Below are 23,481 nucleotides of genomic sequence, written 5' to 3' on the forward strand. Positions count from 1 at the left end.
GATAAACACTTCATGGTACGACACCATCATAGGCCTACTTTTCTCCTTTGAAGGTTTACTGTATGTACATGCAAAAAGTGAAAGCGTTCCCTCATAAATGCTTCAAAAAAACCAAAAAAAACCAAAAACAAATATGTATAAACCAGTGGTATGGCCCAGCCTCAAGTAGAGATACTGGTGAGGTAACGTTCCCTACACTCTCTACAGAATCAAATCTAGAACCTTTATGGGTTCTTCAGTGTCATCACAGTATACGCTTCCAGCATCTAAACATGTCTTTATTTTTGGCTTGTCTTTATGGTTTCTCTTAGATTCCTTTTTTTTTTTTTTTAAATTTAAAGTAGAAACTGTTTAGAAACCTGGCACTACTTACCATCCAAAGAACCCATGAAAAGCTGTTTTTTTTCTAGGAGTATACTTCAGAGCAGATGACCGTGGGTTTGAGCCTCACACTAGGCACCAACCCCAGCCACTGGGGGTGCACAGGCTAGCTCACTCTCAGGGGGAAGGCTGCGTCAGGAAGGGCGTAAAAACCCTGTGCCAAACCAATATGTGGACTATAGAAGGTGATCTGCTGTGGCGACCCCTAAAGGGAGCAGCCAAAATAACAACAGCATACTTCAGACCGGACTATAGAGTGCTGCAGGAATGAGTCCTACAACACAGAAATTAGTAAGCATTTTAGCACTTCGAGTTCCATCTTCCCAAAGTCAATGGGTTTTTTTGAATAGATTTTGGTTAAATGCCTGAAATAAGGTCTGTGGTTAACACAGGCTCAAGACATGTTCACGTTTTACTCTACGACATAAAATACATCAGCAAAACCCACCCGTGATTTTTTTAAGCTTTTACATGTCTTGAAAAAGGAGGTTGCCTAGAAGTGGCTAAACAGGACTACAGAGGTTGTCGGGGACATTAAACATCATCACGTCGAACAGGAAAACTCATCAACTACACATATAAACAAACAGAATTTTCTCCAGAATAATGCAACATGGACACATTTCCAAAGAAGAGCACAGTGGATCCTTATCAGGGAACATGTTTTTAAAATAAAGATTGAAAGAGCTGTTGGACGCTTAGTGCTGGTGATGTTGTAGTCATGCGACCGTGGTGTAGTTGGTTTGTAGCCTAACTTTAGCTTTTTACTTCTGGCAATTGTATTTAGGCTTCAAAATTCATAAAAGTTGTGTTTATTTGATAAACAAAACGTGTAAGAATGATGAACTTTTGTTGGTCACAGAGATTACTGTCTGCAATAATCCAAAAGCCAGTGGAAAAATCCTACTGGCGTTTTGTCCAGAGTGACGCTAACTTCCGGGTTGGCCTTAAAAATTCCCTGATAGGGATCCCTGCAGCACTCTATACAGCTGGTTTGTACTGGCTTGTCCTGTTAATGAAGTGAATGCCTTTTTTAAATAGATGTATTTTTTTAGGGAACAAACTATGTGCTTTTAAAAGACAAACGTATGCAGCATAGTATGAAGCATATAAATTTCTACAAATCTGTTTCCATTTATTTCCAAAACTGATGAATTAACAAATTAAAACTCTTCAGTTAGCATCATATAAAAGTGTTAATACGGAAAAAAAAAACAGATGAACTGGAGATAGACACAAAAACGTGCAACTACAAGCGAGAATGCTGATGTTTCTCAACATGGAGGAACACATGGACGTTCAGTTAGCAGCTGATGCTAAGTGTAATGTAATGACAGCGTAATTCCAGTCTTACTGATAATTCTTTTGGCAATTTTCCAACACATCTGATGGAAATGTTGACATCTTCATTGATTTTGTATCATTTCCACTGTCCCTATACCTTTACATTGCCTGTATGAAGGAGCTTAGCTTTGTACTGCCTAGCTAAGTCAGTAGCTAGCGTCTTCTCATGACTTGAACGATTTGACCAGAACACGTATCGTGTGTTTGTCTTGCCGTCTTTTCATTTGAACACAGCATGAGACTGGGTATGGTGGTGTAATCTAAAAATCTTTCATATTCATTTGTAGGAACTGACAAATTAACAAATTAAAAGACTTCAAGTAGCATTACACTAAAACAGCTAATCCAAATGAATAACATCTCTTCCAGCAAGCAGAACACACAGCTCGTGAACAGTGTGATGATGTTAATATGGCAGGGAAAAAAAAAAAAAGAGATGAACTAGAGAGACACGCATAAATGTGTCATTAGAAGTCAGCACGTTGATGATTCTCAACATGGAACACATGGACGTTCAGTTAGCAGTTGATGCTAAGTGTAATTACAGTGTTGCAGTCTTACTGACAATATTTTTAGTAATTTACTAACACATCTGAGGGAAATGTTGACTTCCTCAACAATTTTACATTATTTCCATTGACTTTAGCTATGTGCAACCTAAATAAGTCATGGCTAGCAAAAGCTTTTTCGTGACTTGAACCATTTAAAAGGCACAAATATTGTGTGTTTGCTTGGTCATCTTTCCATCTGAACACATCATGAGACTGTGTGTGGTGGTAAAATCTAAAAATGATTTGTTTTCATTTCTAGAAACTGATGGATTCACAAATTAAAATGCTTCGGTTAGCATCATATGCATCATATAAGATTCACTTATTCAAATCTCCAGATCAAATCTCTCCCAGAAATTGGACTTTTTTTTGATAGTGTATATATATATATATATATATATATATGTTTTTAAAAAAGTTAGCCTACGACATATATGTGTATATGTCTTCGATACACACTTCCTCCCTTATCTATACACACACACCAATCACAAATCAACACTCCTCAAACGAGGTCTCATCCCAGTAACTCCCATTAAGGACCGGTCTTTAAGACTCATGATTCTTTTAACACCATAAGGCCCTTCTACAGTGCTCTTAAATATTGATGATAGGCTGATTAGCCCTCTGGTCCCATCCACACAACACACACACACGCACACACAGACACACAGAGTGCGCTTCGGGCAGCCTGGTGATAAACTGGCGCTCATTAAACACACCACGCAGAGTGTGAACAAACATCTCTAATCACAGCCTCTTAAAGACTCTTAATGAGCTGATGTAATTAGCCGGCACCGAGTAAATCTTTTTCTCTCCCGATCTGTTTGCCAGGCTAATTTGTCTGGTATAGATTAGTGGATGAGAAGAAGCATGTGTGGGTGTCTGAGAAAGAGAAAGAGATGTTTGCTTGGTGATTTGTCTCCCATTGATTAGAGTGAAGGAGAAGCAACAGTCATAGTTCTGTGTCAGTTTAACCGTCCGGAGTCTCGACCCTTTTCAGCAGTCATGATATTAGACGAGCTAAAATGTAATATCTATCAACAGCTCAGGCTCAGCAGCAAAAATATTCGGGTTAAGCAATACATCACAAGGTCTTAAAAGTGGCACAATAAGAAGATCTGTGTATGTTGTGTTCATTTGCTTTGAAATGAAAATAGGAAAATTGCCTTTGGGAATTTTTTTTGGAATGCATTAAAACAGGAAATTAAATCATTTTTTTCATGAAATTAGTTTAAAAAAATAAAATACTGATTTTCCATTGTTTCTACTACACAAAGTGTAGAAATCAAACATTCATGAATCCAGATATGAAAAAAAATGCCACCATGTGAACTTTTCGACCTGGAATTCAACCTGAAAGTACGATTCGGAGGTTCTAGGGACTTTTAGAGATGTTTAACTATGGAAACGTCTATCATAAACGATATGATAAAAATGATATCAACACATCCAGAAATACATTTTGGGTGATTTAAATATTATTAAATTGCAGCCTGTAGCAGAATCGCAGCAGAAATTTGAGAGTTTTTTGTAATATTTATTGTTTTAAAGGTCTAAAATTGATTTGAACATCTCATTTGCATAGAAGATTAAAAAATAGTGGCTCTGATATCAGAGAAAAAAAGAATAAATTTGATCCAATCCTGTAACAAATAAAAAAGTTTTGAATTGGATTTGGAAGAGGTTTATTATTTTGGGAACTGAAAATATTCATATATAAAAAGAGACTGTATTTTTAATTGTATTTTTTTTTTTAGGATTGATTTGTATTATATTTATACTTTATTATATCTATATTTGTAGAGTAAGTGATTTTTACATAAAAGCTCTGGTTTTGTGTAAGTTGTATTTTCAAGTGCTTCAGTTTTTAAAATTTTATTTTAAAGCTTAGTAAATAGAAAAATAGGGGATGTACAGTATAGCGATATAGCCTGGTCTCAGTATCGCTATTGGAAAAAAGAAAAGTAGTATCATGCCATCTCTAACACGGTGGCTATTACTTTTACACACTCACATTTAAAGACCGACAGACAGCATTCATGAGTTCTAATTTTTTGTTTTTAAGTGGTTTTAAATTCTTAATGCTCTGCTGGGTTCATGTCAGTTTTTCTCTGAATGCCAAACCAACAGAAAAGTTTTAACCTTTTCATTTAGTTCTGTCGTTTGTCCTTTTGTGTCATTTGTACTTTGCTGTATGTTTAGTCTATCTACTTTTAGTTTCCAAAAGGCATGTTTTGGGGAAAAATGATGACAGAGTAAATAGTCCACCTCATTCACGTTCATTAGGAGTGTATTGCACACGTGACCTCTGGATCGCTGCTGATGACGTGTTACGGAAAAATATCCGAGCAAATGAGGAGCGAATTTAGGGGGCGTGTCGCTCTGTGTGATCACCTGATTAAGACGAGTCTCACTGATAGGCTGTGTGAATCTACAGTCTGGGCTAGAAAGAAATCAGCTCCTGTTTGGTTTTTTTACTGTTTTCATTCCATACCATACTGCGTGGGCCAAAATAATCCACCTTTTCTTAGACATTTGTTAACACCGAATAATCTGATGTGGACGCCAAAAATGAAACTGTATTGATGTCTTTTTATCTTTGAAAGGAGCCAGAACCCACGCTACCACATTTATACTGCTTTTTTTATATAACAGTGACTCGTCACAGCTGAGAGCTTTTAGAAAAACGTACAAATCTGAGAAGAGTAATAGTTCTTTTGTGAGGCGAGTTTCTGAGACCGAGTCCGAGCCTTGATCCTGCAAATGTCCTCTTCCTCTCCGCCGGCGTGGATCGAGGGGTATAAAGCGTATTTCTGTGAGAGAAAGAAAAAAATCCAAGAGGATCAAGAGAGAAAGAGAGAGAGAGAAAAAAAGAGAGCTATACTATTCCTGGCCTATTTCTGCCTGCTTTCTTCCCCCTGGCCACAAAGCCGTGCTAGGCCACTTTTCAGCCTCCCGTCCTCTACACGCCGGACTGATCCATTTGTTTTTATCCCAATCCTGGATTTGGAGAGATACAAAGCTGATTAGGCAACAAAAGCATATGGGAAGATAAAGGACACTTAGGTAATGGGTTTTGACAGCCTCTTTGGAGCGCCGAATGGAAAAAAAAAAGCCAAGTCATCCTCTTTCTGTTGCTTTGCTGCAAATATGTTTGTTATTCAGTTTCTATGCCAACTGATTTGAAGCAGCCTGAGAGGATGGAAAAGGGGTGAAAGATGTACGTTTTGGATGAGAGAAACAGTCGGAGAAGTCGGTAAATCCAACACAAAGCAGGGAAACGGGTCTGCCTTATCGTTCTCCAGATGCAACAATATCAAAACCAGACCCTAGAAATGCAACAGTGCCGCAATGTAAATAATTCAGGCTGATTACTTTTTTGGTAATTAAATATTTAAAAATGGAAATTTTTAAAGCGAAATCACGTTACTTCCTACTCTGAAAAACAGTGAAGTTGGTCGATGTTGTAAAATTATTATTATTATTATTATTATTATTATTATTATTATTACAATAAACTTTACTTATACAGCACCTTTCACATTTTTAAAAATGCATCTCAAAGTTCTTTAAAGTGTAAAGTAAAAAAAAAAAAACTAGTAAACAAGTAATAAAGAAAATCAAATATTAAAAAAATTATAAAATAGGAAAATTAAAAATATAAATAAATAAAAGCAGTGACCAAAAAAAAATTGTAATATAAAATAAAAAAAAAAATAATAAAAAATTAAACTGTATATTAGTTCAATTCTAAAATGAATTTTTTTTTTTTTTTTTTTTTAAATCAGTGATATCGGTAATGAGTTCCAGATCTTTGGTGCATAAAAATCTGATCTTTGGTTAGTAAAACTACTGAAGAAATCCAAAACACTCTCAGAAACTTAAGTATAAACACAAAGTTTTAGCTTTAAATACTGTTGGGGAATTGATTTGTTACAGCACGTTAGATCAAAGTCACCCATTCTGTTTTTTCTTTTCAAACTGTAAATGTAAATAGTATGACAAAAAAAGAGCAAAGGGGTGCCTACACTTTTACCAACATCAAGAAATCGAGATCTGATAAATGAGCAAATGGGAAATTCTCCCAACCTTAAATACCTCATCTCCTTTTCCCAGTGTTGCATGGACTGCATTTGCATATTAGAACATGATTGGCTCTTATATGTTATGATGCAATAAGATCTGCCTGTCACATGCTCAATACAAATTCAGGTTTTTCTGCTGTCCAGGTGTCTGCAGTGACACTTTTCACACTTTAACACCTCCAAACTGATTTAATGATAAGAAAAAAGTTTTATTAAGTTTATAGTACTCTAAAAAATAACTATAAGATTAAATTGCTTAGTTCAGCAGTTTAAAAATGTACAAATTATGGAATATTATGCTGTATATATACACAAATAACTTCATAATATAAACAAATTATGAGAACATGAATTCAGAGTTTAAGTCTGAGTTTGATTACTGCTTAATTCACTTTAGTCTACATTCATTTATATTAAAGTGAATTATATAAACAAAATGTAAAAAAAACTTTATCGATATATATTAATCTACGGTTATATGTGGACCCTCTACATACACAAACACCCTAAAATCCAGTCAAAAGTCAAATTTACAGGATTTTCTTCTATAATAAGACAGTACAAAACATATTTACTGGCATTCTTCTACCTCCAGTGTTGCGAATAACACTTGGGAGGTGTTTACGTGCTTAGCTGAGATAAAGAAGGAGATGAACAGAGTGTGGATTAGAGTGGTGAGATGATTAGGGTCCGGCACAAGTGTCGTGTATGTGTGTATGTGTGTGTGTGTGTGTGTGTGTGTGTGTGTCAGGGGGTGGGGGTCCTCAGACCTCAGCAGTGGGAGAGTATTAATCCGAGCTCAGTGGGAGCAGGACCTTGGCAAACAGCTCCCGCTGCTAGAGCTTTAGCCGACACCCGAGCCTGAGAGAAAGTCCAAAATCTTCACATTAGCTCCCTGCGATTCTTCGGCTCAGGCCGTAAGCTCTTTTTCAAGACGGAGACCGCAAATAAATCTTAAACCCCGCCCCGCCTCCTTTCCTTCCCTTCCCCAGACCGTGGCCCATGAGAACACACACCAGCGTCAGTCACCAGCGACCCGCTCACTGAGAGTCATGAAATCAGACGGATTTGGAAATCGAGATTGCGTACGTTTTCTAAAGCGAGGACGAGGATGAGGAGGAGGAGGAGGAGGAGGGGGAGGGAGACACTTTAGGACTTTAAGAGGCCGACTCCAAAGCAACGGCGCTCCCCAAAATCACATCCCGCCTCTTTAAGCTTTAGCCCACTTTACATGTTAGTCAAAGCCAAGTTCAGGTGATTTCACAGTCAGCAGGCCAAGTGCTCGATATCCGAGAGCTAAAAACAGTCTTCACATTTTTTATAATGTGAAAATTTTTAATAAATGTAAAAATGATAGCAGGCAACAATCAAACTGCCAGAACTGCTACATTCCACCGACTGAACCAACCTCAAAAAAGAGGAAATTTTTCTGATTTTTACAAGGAATAAGTGATGCAGTTGATTTCATTAAATTTATTATAAATGAAGTCGTATGAAAAGGCACAACCCTGCTCCTAATCCTAACATTAACCTTTATAACTTTTTATCCAAATCAAACTGTGCAAACTGTTAAGAATTTACAAGTACCAATGAGAGGTGTTAAGTAAAGAATAAAACACTCTGTGTCATGTCAGGAAACTAATCAATGACAGGGTGATGTAATGAAACAGAGCTACTGTTACAACCAAGTGTTTTATTCCTCTTATACAACAGCAATTTTTCAATGATTACATTTTTATTAAGTAAAGAATGACATACATTTTCCCCTCATCATTCCCTCACCAGCCTCTCCTAATAAAACAAAAAAACCCAAACAAACCGCAAACCGTAAACTCCTCTGTCCTGAAGATGTCGGAAAACTTAAAGTTACAGCTTTACCTCTGACACTGGAGACTCCTTCCATTAATGTTAAATAAACTTCTCCTTACAGACAAATTCACAGTAACAATGTTTTTAATCGGTTTATGTGGAACATCCACTGTACAAGTCCCTGTGATTGAGCTGTTGCTATAGAAACAATAACGTATTCAAATGAATGTGTTAATATAAACCTGTGCACTACTGTCGGAGCTGCTGTTCTGGAAAATTAATCAACACCTTCTGACCAATCAGAATCCAGAATTCAACAGCTTTTAAAAACTAACTGAAGTTTGAACATATCAACATCTTTTATTTTAGTGAATTCTTCACTTGGAAATGGAAATTAAATCAACTGTGTTCAGAAAACAGGAAATACTCTCGCTGTCCATCAGAAACTCTGAAGATTATGTTATAAAACTATTTTTAACACATTTTAATGTCTGTAGAATACATAAAGATTATTTTTTTTTAATACATCTTTGCCATCTGTTTAAGTGTTATATTTAACACAAAAAAGTTTAACCATTGTATATCTGATTGATAGTTCTGTTTTGGATCTATAAATATAGATATTTTTTCATGAATAACAGATAAATCTTGAAATATTTTATAATTTGGTGTAATAATAAGGCTTATTGATCATATTTATGCAATTCATTACCATAAGGCTTCAATCATTTTCTGTCAGTTGGGTTTTAATTAGAATAAAACAATTTTGTAACAAAATTAAAATGCATTAACAGTGTTTAACATTTCATATTTAAAAATGTAAGCAAGTTGTTAATCACGAGCTAGAAATTGAGTTAAATGGAAAAAAACTCCAGCAAAACCACTTTTGCTGATTAGAAATGAAAATGAGGTTCTGAGTCGAGGGCTGCGGAAGTCACGGCTCATTTGGGGTGTTCTTTATTAATAAGAAAAAAAAGCCCTCTTTTCTGCTGATGAGAAATATTAAACATTAAGAGGTACATCAGAGTGAATTCTAGCTTTTATGGTCTTCATTTGATGTTTTCTTTGTAGTCAAAGATCATAATTGATCTACAAATTAACAATCACAGATGTTAACGTTATCACGTTAGTTTTCAAAGTAATGTTTGATTAGCGTGTAATATTTTAAAGAAAGAAACTGACAAAAATACGATTTACTTCTCCACGATAAATTGCAGGATCCTTAATGACCAGCTTGACCAGAGCATTTCTAAATAATGCAGGACTACTAGGAGGTCACGAACAGTATTTACATGCTGATGCTAAGCTAATAAGTTGAGGCGCAAAATCCATTCCTCTGGCCCAGAATTGATCAAAGCGCATATAGGGCAGGACACGGCGAGGCCTAAATAAGTTTTTTTTTCCAGATGGAAATGACTAGAGTCTAAGGATGGAAAGGAGCGAGAGGCAGAAAAGCGAGAGAGAGAGAGAGAGAGAGAGAGAGAGAGAGAGAGAGAGAGAGAGAGGGAAGAAGGACGAGGCTGAAATGAAGGGGAGTCCGTGGAGATTGCGCCGTCTATCTGGCCGTAGCCCCGGGCCAGCAGAGGAGTAAAGTTGCTAATGATCTCATCGACGTCAAATCTCTGCGATGTCAAACAGCACGGAGCTCCATCAGGGAAATGAGACATTGGACGCCGTATGTCCTGAGGTCCGTCGGCCATCCTGAGTTACTTCACAGCCAGCCGGGCAGCCAGATTAAACAGCAGGATGGAGCAGATTCTCTCAGGATGTGCAGGTCTCCGCTAGAGCGCACGACAACGGTGCAGTAATAACTAATGAACTACATGATAATGAATTGGGGGTACACGCAGAGGGCTAAAACTGAGCCATACTCAACATATTTAAACATTTTAAACAGTCAGTTGAAATAAAACACAGCGTTAAAGGAATGGCTTGGTTTAAACAAAATCAAATTTACACGATTTTCAATCCAAATTCTGTTCATCCTTCAAGACATGTTTGGCGTCCGGAGCTGCAAGGTTGAGGTAGATAAAAGATAAAACTCAGCTTAAATACTGTTTCCTGGTCAGGGTCAAAACGTATAGAGAGTTATCCCGGGAACAACGAGTGCGAAGTGGGAATGCACGCTGGATGCGACCCTAGTTCATTGCAGAACATCACCCAAACTCTTATCCCAAAAATACACGCCCAAATCTTCATAAACATCTCTCAAATGACATTTTACAGTCTGTAAAATGGTTTTGCAAAATTTGTATTTTGTCACTGCCATAAATGATGAAATAAATCTTCAAAATTGGGCTTTTCCCAGTATACACTGATAATGCTACTTTAAGAAAACAAATACATGTAGTGACCTGGAAGACCCATGCTGCGGCATTGTCAGGATTCGAACTCAACTTTGAAGTTCAGATTAAAACTATATTATCATTCACGTCACTTCCAGCTTTCAGGCACAATCCCACCTTCAAAGTTCAGGAGGTGGGGCCTAGAGGGGCGGAGTCATACCAAACTGCATTGGGGGAAAAAAAAAAAATCACTTGGTGTTCCATAACATGGTGAAGTTTTGTTCATGTTTCTAAAGGACAGGAAGTGCCACCATATCTGAGTGACATCACTGAAGAACTGGGAAGATTTTTGGGTGACAAACTTCCATTACTTGTTAGCTACATTAGCGCTTCATAGCTACAGTGCAAAATGAAAGAAGCAAATGTCAGATAACAAACATGTTTTGGCGACCGGCTGAATTAGGATACGTGGAAAATCATATAAATTAGATTTTTTTTTTTAACTGAACCATTGTTTTAATGACTGTTTCTTGAATTCCACACTTCCAAAAAGATCCATTAGGACATAACAGAATGAGGGAAACAAATAAAACAAATCCCACTATATCAATCTACATTAAGACGCATGCTGCTGTTATAAGAAACTGACCACTCGTGGAAAATGGAGGATACAAGAAGAACCGATGGACTTATTTTAAGAGAAAAACAGTTTTCTCTGACTAAAGACTTGAAGACGTGAGCAGGAAAATATCTTATCTGTTGATGTCTGGTGAGGATTAAAGATTACAGATTAAAACCTTGAGATGGAAAAGGATGTTGATGGGAGAGACGTCCTACTGTACATCACAACAACAACAGCAACATATAGCATGAGGTCACACTCGGAGTTGAAACAGGAAATAAAAAGGCGTCATACAGAAATTTAACAGTTAAATCAAAATTTATAAAGTTTATTTATGTCTTAGTTTGAAATGTTAAACACCACTGCAACTAATTTTAGGGTTTGTGTTTTAGGGGCACATTTTTTCTAACCTGTCACGTTCTCGATATTCCTATATCCATTTTATTAAAAGATTTATATTTCACATTCCTTTAGCATAAAGATCAAGGCTGAGAATATTTCTATATTTCCATGGCCCATATTAATTCACATACACAAAGCATAAAATTCCTCTCTCAGCCTGGAAATATATAAATAAACCAACGTTAGAAATAAATAGCTGCAGTAATGAGGTTAACTATTTTGGCTTTTGAGAAAGCTAAAGAGACAGAAAGAGAGTGAGAGAGAGAGAGAGAGTGAGAGAGAGAGAGACAGAGAGAGAGAGGGACTTGCAATATTTTTCCGGCCCAAATTAATGACAGCAGATCTAATGCCATTGCCGTACTTCGGAGTGTGTCCAATACTTTTAAAGCACAGCGTTAATGGAGACTTGGAAAGAGATTGATTTGAACATCAAACAGTACCCAATAGGTTGCCTTCTTTCATGCTTTTGGGTTTTGAAAGTTCTGTTGGCAGTGCCGGAGCTTCAACCTGCTCCTCGGATTGATGTAATTATGCTCGGAAGTGGCGTGTAGGAAGCGTACGGTTGGTGGCAGCCTCACCATGAAGGACTGATGATCTCTAAATGAGGCTTATTTATTAAATAACACACCGGAGATTGAAATAAACATTCATTGTGGATGAAAAAAGTCATCATCGTTCTGCAATAATGATAATTATTTTGACTGATAGATAACCTGTTCGCATCCCAGTGAAAGGCTGAAAGTCTATTAGACGGCATCTTATTAGCCATCCATCCATGAAGAAAGTAAATGATATTTCAGTAAGCAGGCCGTCGAATGAATTGCAAACTCTCTGACTGTGGTGCGATGATGCCTCGGTGACTTTGAAAACAGCGGCTTTTTCCTTTCATGAAGGCCGGAACGAGCTCGACGGCATTTCCATAAACGCCTGAGTCAAAGGTGAGGTCACGGTGCGACTCGGACGATATTCATCATCAGCGCTAGGTGGAAATGCAAGCTCTGAACTGATGAGGCCTGGCCATCGTATTCACGTCGGCCGGTTCAAGGTTGGTGCTAGAATGGACGAAATATTAGCGTGGAGGGTAAGAAGGTCCAAAAGTGAACCAAAAGGCAAATGACACAAAGTCCAACAGCTCAGAAGTTCTCCAGAAAGACAGAAAAATATTGTGTGGATAAAATTCAAGTATGAACTCTGTACTTTAAAAAAAGTTACGTCCTTGAACATTCTTGAATGTTCCATTGTATAAGAAGGTAATTATTCTGCAGCAGTGACTAGTATCAGATAAGCAAATCGACACAAAGTGAACAGGTATATTAATAAGGAGATCATGTGACACTTATTCAACTAATTATTTGACTTCTGCTCCTGATTTACTGGTTTCACAGCAACAAGGGTGAATACTTATGCAATTAACTTTTATGCAAACCATATAGAAACCATATAGAACCCCCCCACACACACACATACATACACACACACCAATATTATGATCTTTTGTGTAGATTTACACACATATAAACAGATAATCCAAATTAAGACCATTTCAGTTCCAGGTTGTATCACGACAAAATGTGGAAAACCTCAAGGGGTGAATACTTATGCACAGCACTGTACATCCATAAATTAATCTTGAATGTTGACTATCATTCGAAGGCCAATGTTCTGTTGCAAAAGTAAGACAGTGAGACAAATGTCAAAAAGACCAGCCTCCATATTGGAAATCCTTGGAATACTTAAAAATAAATAAATAAACAAACAAACAAACTTGGACAGCTTATTGATGAACTATTTCAACTAATAAATATTAATAAATAAGTAATAAATAAGTAATACATACTACTTCAATGTTTCAGAAGATACTGACATTAAAAAAAAAACAAAAAAAACCATCCAGAGTTAAATATCTTGTGCTATTCTTAAAAGTGTGAGAGGGTCAAACTCATTTCATGGCATCACACCTGCAAGTACAAAAATTCACTCAGGAACGAGGCATTTAGTAATTTGACTCTTCAGCAAGAAACAAAAGGCACCATCTTTATTCTATTTAATGAATATCAACAGCAGATACATATTAGATATGAAGATGCTGCATACGCTCAACATGACAATCATCTAACCTTGATTTTATTGTTTTATTATGCGACAGTCACTAATGACCACCATTCAAATGTCTTCCTTCCTTCCTTCCTTCCTTCCTTCATTCCTTCTTCATATGAATTTCTGTCCAATTAAAAAAAAAGAGACAAACCGTCCCGTTGCACGCTTTCCCACTTATCCACGTTGCCTTTAACTAACACCCCGGTGTCCACCTGCTTCGCCAGCGCCCACGCTTCGGTCCTCCGCAGACTGGCGGCCCCGGGGCGGTGTTTGGGGTGAGCTGGCTCAGGCCTCGGCGGCTAATCACCCCTTCCCAAGACGCTGCTCATCAAAGCGCCCCGTACAACAGATCAATCTTCTCCTGACAGTTCATTTAGACTGAATTAATTTGGAATTAGAGGCCATTATGGCAATTGGCAGCCACTGATATTCCCCGAGCGCAGGCTGAAATCCCCTCTCACACAGAGAGAGGCCTTTTGAATCGACTAGATAAGGACCTTTTTTTTTCTTTCTCCTAAGCACTTGGAAGTTAAGGCTGAGCAAAGAATTTAATTTTCACTTTAAGCAAGTCATCATTGTTTTAAATGGACTGCGAAAACCGAGCGATTTTTGTTGTACGCTGTTTTATCGCTGATGGTATTCTAAATTTGCATGTGCGTGTGTAATGAAGATGGAAGCCGCCAAACGTATTAGAATATGAATTTCATAAATCTAAACATTTAAAAAAATTTAAACAACATTAAATAAATTTTTTCCCCCCGTGTGGAGTATTTAATAAATTTACATTTTCGCCAATGTTTTTTTTCTTTGTTTTGAAATTGCTAGGAGTAAACTTTGCCTTTAAAAACCTATTATTTGTAATTACATGTTATAGTTTTGAGATTTAAATAAATAAATAAAAAAATCTAAAAAAATAATCTCAAAAATACAGATTTTAGGTAAATTAGGCCAAAGGTGAAGCATTCAGGATTCCCAGGGAAAAGTAAATTCTTTCAGAGTAAAAAATGCTTTTAAATAAAAAAGTTTGTGTAATGTTAGGTTCCATTCACTGTTCTTAAAAAAAAAAAAAAAAAAAAAAAGTCTTGTTTTTTTTTTTTTAGTTTGGAATTTTAATCTGCATCAGTAGCAAAATTAAGCAAACTGAAAATACGATTTGGCATTTTGTGGTTTTCTGGCTGTTAGGTCTTGTCTAAAGTAGTAAAATTAATGGTAAATATTGCAAATCATCAATGAGCTCAGAGATCATGTTTAATCAGAGGTCCATGGCTGCTTCCTGATTTTTTTGGAAAGGGATTACTTGTAAAAACGCAGGTGTAAACTTATACCATATATGCACGACAATGTTGGGATGCTGGACAAAAAAAAAAAAAAAAAAAAAAGCAAGAAGCTATATCCTCTTTTCAAATGTCCTTTTTGGACATTTCTTACTGTGCAAAAAAATCAACTGGCTTCTCAGAGTGGCTTCCTATTCACTATACATGTTCCCTACATAAAGTATATCCTAATGTCGTGCACTAGATGCCCAAAAGAATGCTCCTTGTACTGTATTTTTGTTCTGACCATTTTCACTTTAAACTAGGATTAAAGTATTGGCCCCCCATAGCTTCATACTGGTCAAGCTCCAACATTACCACCGGCTAACAAACTGTGTCTCGTGGTCATTAGTTTGCCACATGTATTACATTTTAATGTAAAATAAAAATATAAGCCTGTTTATATTTCATGTAGAAGAAAACTGATTTGCTTTTACAACTTCCAGAGAACTTCACAGGTACTGTTGTGAGATGGGAACCAGACACAAGTGCTCAAAAATCAGTATAGTAAGTGTACTGTACTGTACCACGGCATTTGGTGGAAAAGCACCAACACAGATTATTAACCACAAAACCTACAGACTTTTTTGAAGGTGCAAAAATCGCACCATCTTTGCAAGTCGTCAGCCGTGTCTGCTTAGCTTTAGATCTGCCAAATGATGAAATGTCAAATATAAATATTAAATGAGTGAAAATATGAGAAGTGCAGGAATAAACAGACAGTATCCAAACATGAGGGAGAGTCTCCAGGCTGTTCTGCAGAGGTAAATATTAACCCTGACACCATGCTGTGAAATCCCTCCCTCACTCACTCGCAGACTGGAAGAGAGGACAAAAGTAAAGGAGAGTCAAGTCAAGGGGAAAAAAAAGCCTTCCCTCCTCTGCTCAGCATGACATGCCGGATGACATGCTCCCTCAACACCTCCCGACAATCCTCAAAGAGTAGCGCAGCGAGCCTCTCGTCTTGACAGCTCGCCCTTTTACACCAACACTACACACAATCGCACGTCCACGAAAATTCTTCTAAAGCGACTTAACAGACTGCAGAGTTTCCAACCGACGCCTGACCCTGTTTTAACCTCAACATGGACCAGAAGTAAGGAGTGAAACTCTGAGTGTCATGCTCTTTAAGGGAAAAAAGAGGTGGAGTTACTGTTACCACCGCAAAGTTAATTATTTTCTGTAATGAGGTGTTTTATTATTCATACCCCACAGCAATTTGCAGACAATTACAATTTTGATTTATTAAAGAACATGTACTTTTTATCTGTTTATAGATACATGAAACATGTTCTCACTTATGTTATAGCACCTATAAACATTTGTTTCCTCACCAGCCTCTCTTTTTCTCTCTCTTAGTTATTAAGTTTATTACTTATTAGTTTGTGTTGTTACCAAGAAACTGCAAAAAGTGTAAACAACTCTGTCTTGAAGATGTTGGAAAACTTCAAGTTACAGCTTTACCTCTTACACTGGAGACTCCTTCCATAAATGTTAAAGATACATCTACTTACAGGAAACGTCACTATATCAACAACACTGTGCAGTGTTGTGGTATAATGAGTAAAAATAATAATGACAGTAATAAACATTTATAGCTATTACTTAAGCAAAATAATTTGTACAGAAAATAGGAAAGAGCTTTTTCCTATATGTGCAAGACGATCCAAATCCAATTAGGTGACGTTCACACCCACACCCACTTCACATTCTTGACCATAATAATTACTAAACGAGATGTGAACATTTCAGCATCTTGCACCCTTTAATCTCTCAGAAGGCTATACAGCGTGCCATTCTACTTACTATAATGATCAGACCGCAGAGGAATGTTTCAGAGGTTTGTGAAATCTTCTAGGATTTCCACAGAGTCCTTTAATGTTTTGTAGTTCAATGGTGAGGATGTTCTTTGCACTGTTTTAGTGTCTGTATGACAGAATATGAGCGCCAGTGAGAAAAAATAGAAGGAGGGAGAAAGTGAAGTTCATTGCAGGTATTTAAAGTGTAGGTGTCAAATTTCAACACGGTCACGATAATAGAGTCAACACACATTACCTCAGTTTAGAGCTGAAAGGATGTATATGAGGAATTTACAGCGGCGGCAGAGCACAGGACACGACCACGATGCTACCTTTCATCCAACCACATTGATTTATTCACTTTTTCTAAAAAGCACACAACATTTTTGCTCATTTTTCCTGATCTGCTTTGTTTCTTCTCTTAAATCTTTCCATCATTTCTAAAGAAAACACTATACTTTGAGAACTCAATCGATCCTGAGCTCACAGATCTCATATCATGAGCTTATAAACTCCAAATTCATCTGTCTGACTTTTCACTCCTGTCTCCATCTTCTCTCCTCTACCTGTTGACTTTGACAGTTTGTTGAGTGTGCTGGTGTTTTTAACTCCCTGGGACACTTTAAAGGAGAACTCCGAGAACCCACGCTGGAGTTCAACTTCCTTCAGCAGCAGAGCTGGATTTATTGGTGGTCTGTGGAAGACTTGGACTTTTATATATCAGGCAGTTTTCTAGAGAGGAAAAAAAAGGAGTTTTGTCTTTCCCCTTTCCACATGTTCCTCAGCAGATGTGTTTAGTTTTTCTGTGCAGCATGAAACCAAATCAGGCCAAAGAGAGCAAATTTGGTACTTTTGAATTGTTTTTGCATTCTGATCATCAAATGGACAGTAAAGGTGCAAAACCTGGCAGGTACAAAATGTCGACAAACTTTTAATTCTTCATGGCAAGACTTAACAACGTACTACGTGTTACTATATAAGCAAAATATATGGGGTGAGAACAATTTGAAATTTTTTTTTTTTTTAATGATTCTAAGTTGTAAGTTATAAGGTGGTGTGATGAAGCAGAGTTACTGTTTTATTCCTCTTATACCACAACAATAAACCAACAATTACAATTTGTATTTATTAAAGAACAACACGTTGTACTTTTTATCCATTTCTAGTTATGTTTACTGTATGGGATACAAGTTAGCTCCTGTTCTCACTTACATTATAGCAGCTATAACCAGTCATTACCTCACCCACCTTTTTCTCTCTCTCTCTCTTAATGCTCGAAAGATTTCTTCCATAAATGTTAAATAAACTTATTTCCTTAAAGAAACCTTCATCATATCAATGCTTAGACACATTTATACCGATTTTTTTGTGGACCATCCAAGTCCCTGTGAATGAGCTGTTATACTATAAAAACAATAACATATATACACTACAGAACAAGTGCATTAATGTAAATCTGTGATTTTTTTTTTACCTGCATTACTGTCAGAGAAAATTAATCAACACCTTCTGACCAATCAGAATACAGAATTCAATAGCACTGTAGGATAAAATCAATTATTAAATAACAGACTACAGTTTAATTTTAAGGTTTGCTAAGTGAGATAATCAGACAACAAACAAAAATTGTTTTGCTGTCATTGTTTTGCTCATTCCTCTCAGAGCCCACTAGATGCTCAGGTGAAAGCAGGATTTGAGCATTATCATTAACACCCAGATTTATGGGTATTTGTGAGGATTATTACATCTACAAGCCGAGAAAACGGTGAGCCGAGCGGCTTCTGTTTGTCCTGAGGGACTCACCGCATGACTCGACTTCACTGCGGGCGGTAAAGCAGTTTCTATGCCACAACCACAGGAAGCTAATAGCGTTTAGTTCCAAATGAGCTCAAATCAAAGCCGTACATTTAAATAGGAGACTAATGCTAAAATAAAAAATAGCAGGCAATGGATCATTTGGCTAATAATGCTATCAATGTTAAGGCCTTTGAATAGGGATTTTTCACACTTGGGCCTAATACTTGAGTCGTTCTGTAGTCGTTTGGGGGCGGAGCTCATCTCATGTCTTAAAATCCACGGATCGATTTTGCAATTCCATATGTAACCTTTGTTCACATAGGTTTAGAAAATGGTAGGCACTGGGCTGATCTGTTTTTTGTTGTTTTTATTATCTTTCTTTGGTACCAACACTCAAGGATTGGTTTGGGAGAGGCCAGCAGTGAATATTGACTGTTCTGCAAAGAGAACTGGAGATATAGCACAAAGAAACGTAGTCTTTTTTATAATGTGCATAACAGGAATCATGTCATGTCTTTTTTTTTTTTTTTTTTTTTTTTGCTGTTCCTAACAAGCATGCTAGGTTTGACATGCCAAATATTTTTCTCAAAAACAGATGATGTTAAACTGGATTCAGGGATCTGCTGCTGAATTTGATTTCCTCTCAGACTGTCTTTGGCTGTTGCTTATTGTTGTTTCACTGCTTGTCGTAGAAACACTCACACGACACAATTAACCGCAGAGAATTTCGAACATGCTTGAAATGATCACCATAGGACTTCGTAGCCATGCTGATCCCCAGAATTAGTCTGCAACAAGGAAATCACGTCGTATACATTCAGCATTACAACCAGTTTCCATGCTTCCTAAGTGGACACAGGGCGTTGTATAATTGCAAACCTAATATCCATTTGAATCCTATGCCTTTGGAATACGACAGGACCACAGAGAGCACTCAGCTCTCAGAGGGAAAGGGTGGAAGCCAGGGCCGGCCCGCATTACATAAATATCAATTAAAGAGAGGAACGGAGGCTAATCTGCCCCCTGAGAGGAGCGAGGGTGCGAGGGGAACAACTGGGGTGGGAAAAGGGAGGGAACGGGGGAGGAGAGGGGAAGGCCTTTGGGAGGACGAGGGGTGGAGACGACGTGTCATTTAAAACAATCACCTGCCTCTTTTTATTTGTAAGGTCCTTCCCTAGTAATGAATGATTTGACTACGGCTTTATAAGACTAACTGCTATTATTACGGCTCTCAGACTAGTCACCTGACTGAAGAAAATAAATGAAACATTTAATTAGAGCCTTGAAAACCAGTGTAATCCATTTGGAAGAATTAAAATTCAATTTGGATGCGGATTTAGGGGTGATGAAGTCTAGAATCATTAGTGTCAAATGTCTTATTGACTGACTGACACACACTTGTCATAAAGCCATAAACCCCCAAATGTGTTGAGTGATGGGGGTGAAGCAGGAGGAGAAATGGTATAGAGGTGAATTTTTTTTTGGAAATGGGAAGGATTTAGCCTCACTGCTGCTCTCCTCTTTCATGTCTAATGGGACGACTGGTTAATAAAGCAGCCGGTTAAGAGGATTGTGATCAGCATTGGGCTGCGCCTGATAGCGGCCCGGAGAAGGCTGGTGACGATTGGTGCAATAGGCTTGGCTTGAACATTCATGGCTTGAGGGATTTGCCCCCAGCCGTGCCATCCCATCCTGGATCAACCTAATGAAGGCCAATTGGATAGGGACCGGCCTGATACCGAGGTGGTACCAAGTGCCAATGGTGCAAGCGCCTCATCTATAGGGTGCAAGTAAATCCAGGGCCGCGATAATCCACAGCTCTGGGTGGGTGAGATTGCAGAATCCCGGCGCTGGTTGGGATTATTGAGGAGGTGCAATACGTGGTTTGTGGGACAAACTAAAAAAAGAAGGATTGAGGGTCCTTATACGTGAAATTGGTCAGAGATTTGGGTACATTAATGTCTCCAGCATGCTTCAGACACCTCAGAGGTCCATTTGTGGTTTAAATGTTATAAGTCATAAGATGATGCTAATCAATTACAGCACCATCCACCATTGTTTAATATTCAGGTATGGGTTTGTAACTGATTTATCAGGGATGACCAGGATGATGTTTAGACAGAACTACAATGCATTTAAAATAAGAAGACATGACCTCATGATGTCCATTCAAGACTTTCTAGAAGGTTTAGTGGAGATATATTGGGTTTATCTTCTTTTAAGAGACTTTCCTCATTAGTTCCCTCAAGCTCTTGAAGAGAACCTATTATCCAAGATCTCAGGTTCACATGGCACAGTCTCGCATCTTTACTTCCGCTGCTTGCTGTGCTATTCCAGTGGTATTACTCTTTAGCCATATTTTAACTATTTAACCACCTTATTGTTTCTGTAACACATTGAACAAACACAATGACTGTGAGTTTGTTCCTGCTGTCCATCATGCTGCAGGTACATGCAAAAAATTTTAATTGCTACCCTCTCAAATTGATCAAGGATGCCGGAACACAATTCCAAATCGTTCCAGCTCTCTTGACCATAATACTCCCATGCCATCCCTTGTTGGTTGGTCATTTTGCAAATAAAAAAGACAAACAAATTGAGAGGTAAGAGCCTGAAGAGCATTATGGAAATATGTATATTTGTGGAGAAACAAAAAAGAGCTAAAGCACACGTCTTCCTTTGAAACTGAAAGATTTGACTGTTCTTTTGGCGCTGAGAAAGACCTCTGTGTTTTGTCAGCCAGTTTGATGGCTGAACCACTGCTTTCACCATTACTTTATCTCTCGGGCCTCAAGCTATTTTACCTGTCTACATTTTTTTCTGCTACTGTAAGCTCAAATTCCCCCTCCATCGATCGCGGTGTCTGAATCCCCCCTGTCCGACTCGCTAATTCCCCCTTTTGCCTCTTTCATCCGGATTGAGGTGGTACGATGAGGTGGCAAAAAATAAAGGTGGAAAAAAAAAAAAAAAAAAAATCAATAATAGAGCCAAGTGAGAGAGGTCAGAGTTCAACGGGGTCCTTGACTAATGGGAGGAGTGGCAGGACTCTGGAGCTCAGGGGCCGAGGGAAGTTGGGGGTGGGGGATGATGGAGATCACGTTCGCAGCCATCGATCCGGTCAGTGTGCGCTAGTGAAGGGTTATCAGAGAGGGGCTTGAGGCGGGGTTATCAGATCAGCAGGAACAGGAACAGGCTTTATCTGGCTTGGGGCCAACGAGTGTCAAAGCATCAGAGAGAGAGAGAGGAAATGACGCTGTCAGGAAAAATGCTATGATGCTGGAATTTTCCCAGGGGAATGATAATGAAGGTTAACGAGGGCTAATGGGTGAAAAAAGGAGCAAAACATACGTCTTTCATTGCAAGTGAAGACTGGTGGTGAGAAAATGCTAACAAGGAGCTAACCTGAGCAAACAGGAGCTAATAAGAGTTAACGACACTGCTGATCAACCTGAGCAACCTGACGATGAAGCAGTCAATCTGAACCACAAGATGAGACTCTGCTTAGAGAATTAGCCACTTAATGCGAGAGACACAAATGAGAAAATATGAAACTTAGTTTTTACCCGTTATTTAAAGACACAACAAACAAATACAGAAAAAAATATGTGCCAATATTTGTCATGTATGCAGTGGGAGAATTACTGTGGACAAATTGTGGATTCTGATTGGTCAGAAGGTGTTGATTAGTTTTCTATAACAGCAGCTCTGACTGTTGTGCAGCTGCAAATCACAGGTGCTTGTTTTAATATGTTATTTCTATCCATATCAATACAAGTTCAAATGTCGCATTCGTAAAATTCATACACTGATGGAAGAATTTTCTGAAAGAAATTATCCTAAATATCCAAAATCTTCAACCCAAACATGATCAATCTAATCATTATTTAATCATTTATATTGTGTTCATTTTGTTGTGCTTATTTTACCAGGACATCATTTTTGTACTATTGATATGATTTTAAAAAAAAAATAATTTTTTTATACTGTAAAGGAACATCAATAATACAACAACAACCACTACTACTAATAATGTCCTGTACGTCGTGTTTGTACTATAAATACGATTTTTTTTCTTTTTTAAAAATGATTATTCATGGGGTTTTATTTGTGATTTAATCTTTTTTCCCCACTTCTAATTAGACTATTAGGAACATAAACAGTTAGCACTTTTATGATAAGAGTACATATCACATATCACTACTACTACTAATAATAATAATGTCCATTAATCTGTTCTTTATCATGTGATAACATTCATTCACATTCTGGCACTCCCAGGACCAAACTCTCTCTGTACGTACAATTTCAGATCTGTAATCGTTCACTGTAATCTCTAAAGTGCTGTTTAATCACTCGGCTTTTCTTGGTATCAGCTCATTTTCCTCTCAATGGACTAGAGACGAGAGAGAGAGAGAGAGAGAGAGAGAGAGAGAGAGAGAGAGGGGTGTGTGTGTGCGTGTGTGTGTGTGTGTGTGTGTGTGCGTGTGTGTGTTAGGGAGGAGGGAGAGCATGAAAAGCAAATTAACTGCCATTTGAATGACTGACATCTTCATGATACGGGTAATTATCACCGCTGATGTTCTCAAATGAGTTGAGAAGGCCTGTTCACCGGCTGCCTCCTGAGGGATGTGGGGTTACACAAAGATGATGTAATACACACCGGCTGCCAGCCTATGAGTGCGCAGACACACACACACACACACACACACACACATTCACACAGGGGTGGGCAATATGACTCAAAGATATTTCTATGATACACAATCTGTGTGCAATCTCGTCAGTATTCAAAATACAAAAAAATTCATTTATATTTATTCTTTATTTAAAAATAACCTTTATATTCATATAAAAAAATTATTTAAAACTGAAAAAAATACAATTTTAAAGATTAAATACAACAACAAATCAGTTGCTTCCAGACAGTTTGTAGTTATTTTTAAATAAAAATAACAAAAATATATCATGATATCCACAATATCTCACAAGAGTT

At 37.7% G+C, this 23,481-nt stretch overlaps 1 long non-coding RNA gene across 1 annotated transcript in view; it reads right to left on the reverse strand.

The window, feature by feature from the left end:
• Nucleotides 1–23,481, reverse strand: part of LOC117599938 (uncharacterized) — a 42,060-nt gene that overhangs the window by 18,108 nt on the left and 471 nt on the right. The gene's annotated exons all lie outside the window — the stretch shown is intronic.

This window comes from Pangasianodon hypophthalmus, chromosome 21, assembly GCF_027358585.1.
Source record: "Pangasianodon hypophthalmus isolate fPanHyp1 chromosome 21, fPanHyp1.pri, whole genome shotgun sequence".
Lineage (NCBI taxonomy): Eukaryota > Metazoa > Chordata > Actinopteri > Siluriformes > Pangasiidae > Pangasianodon > Pangasianodon hypophthalmus.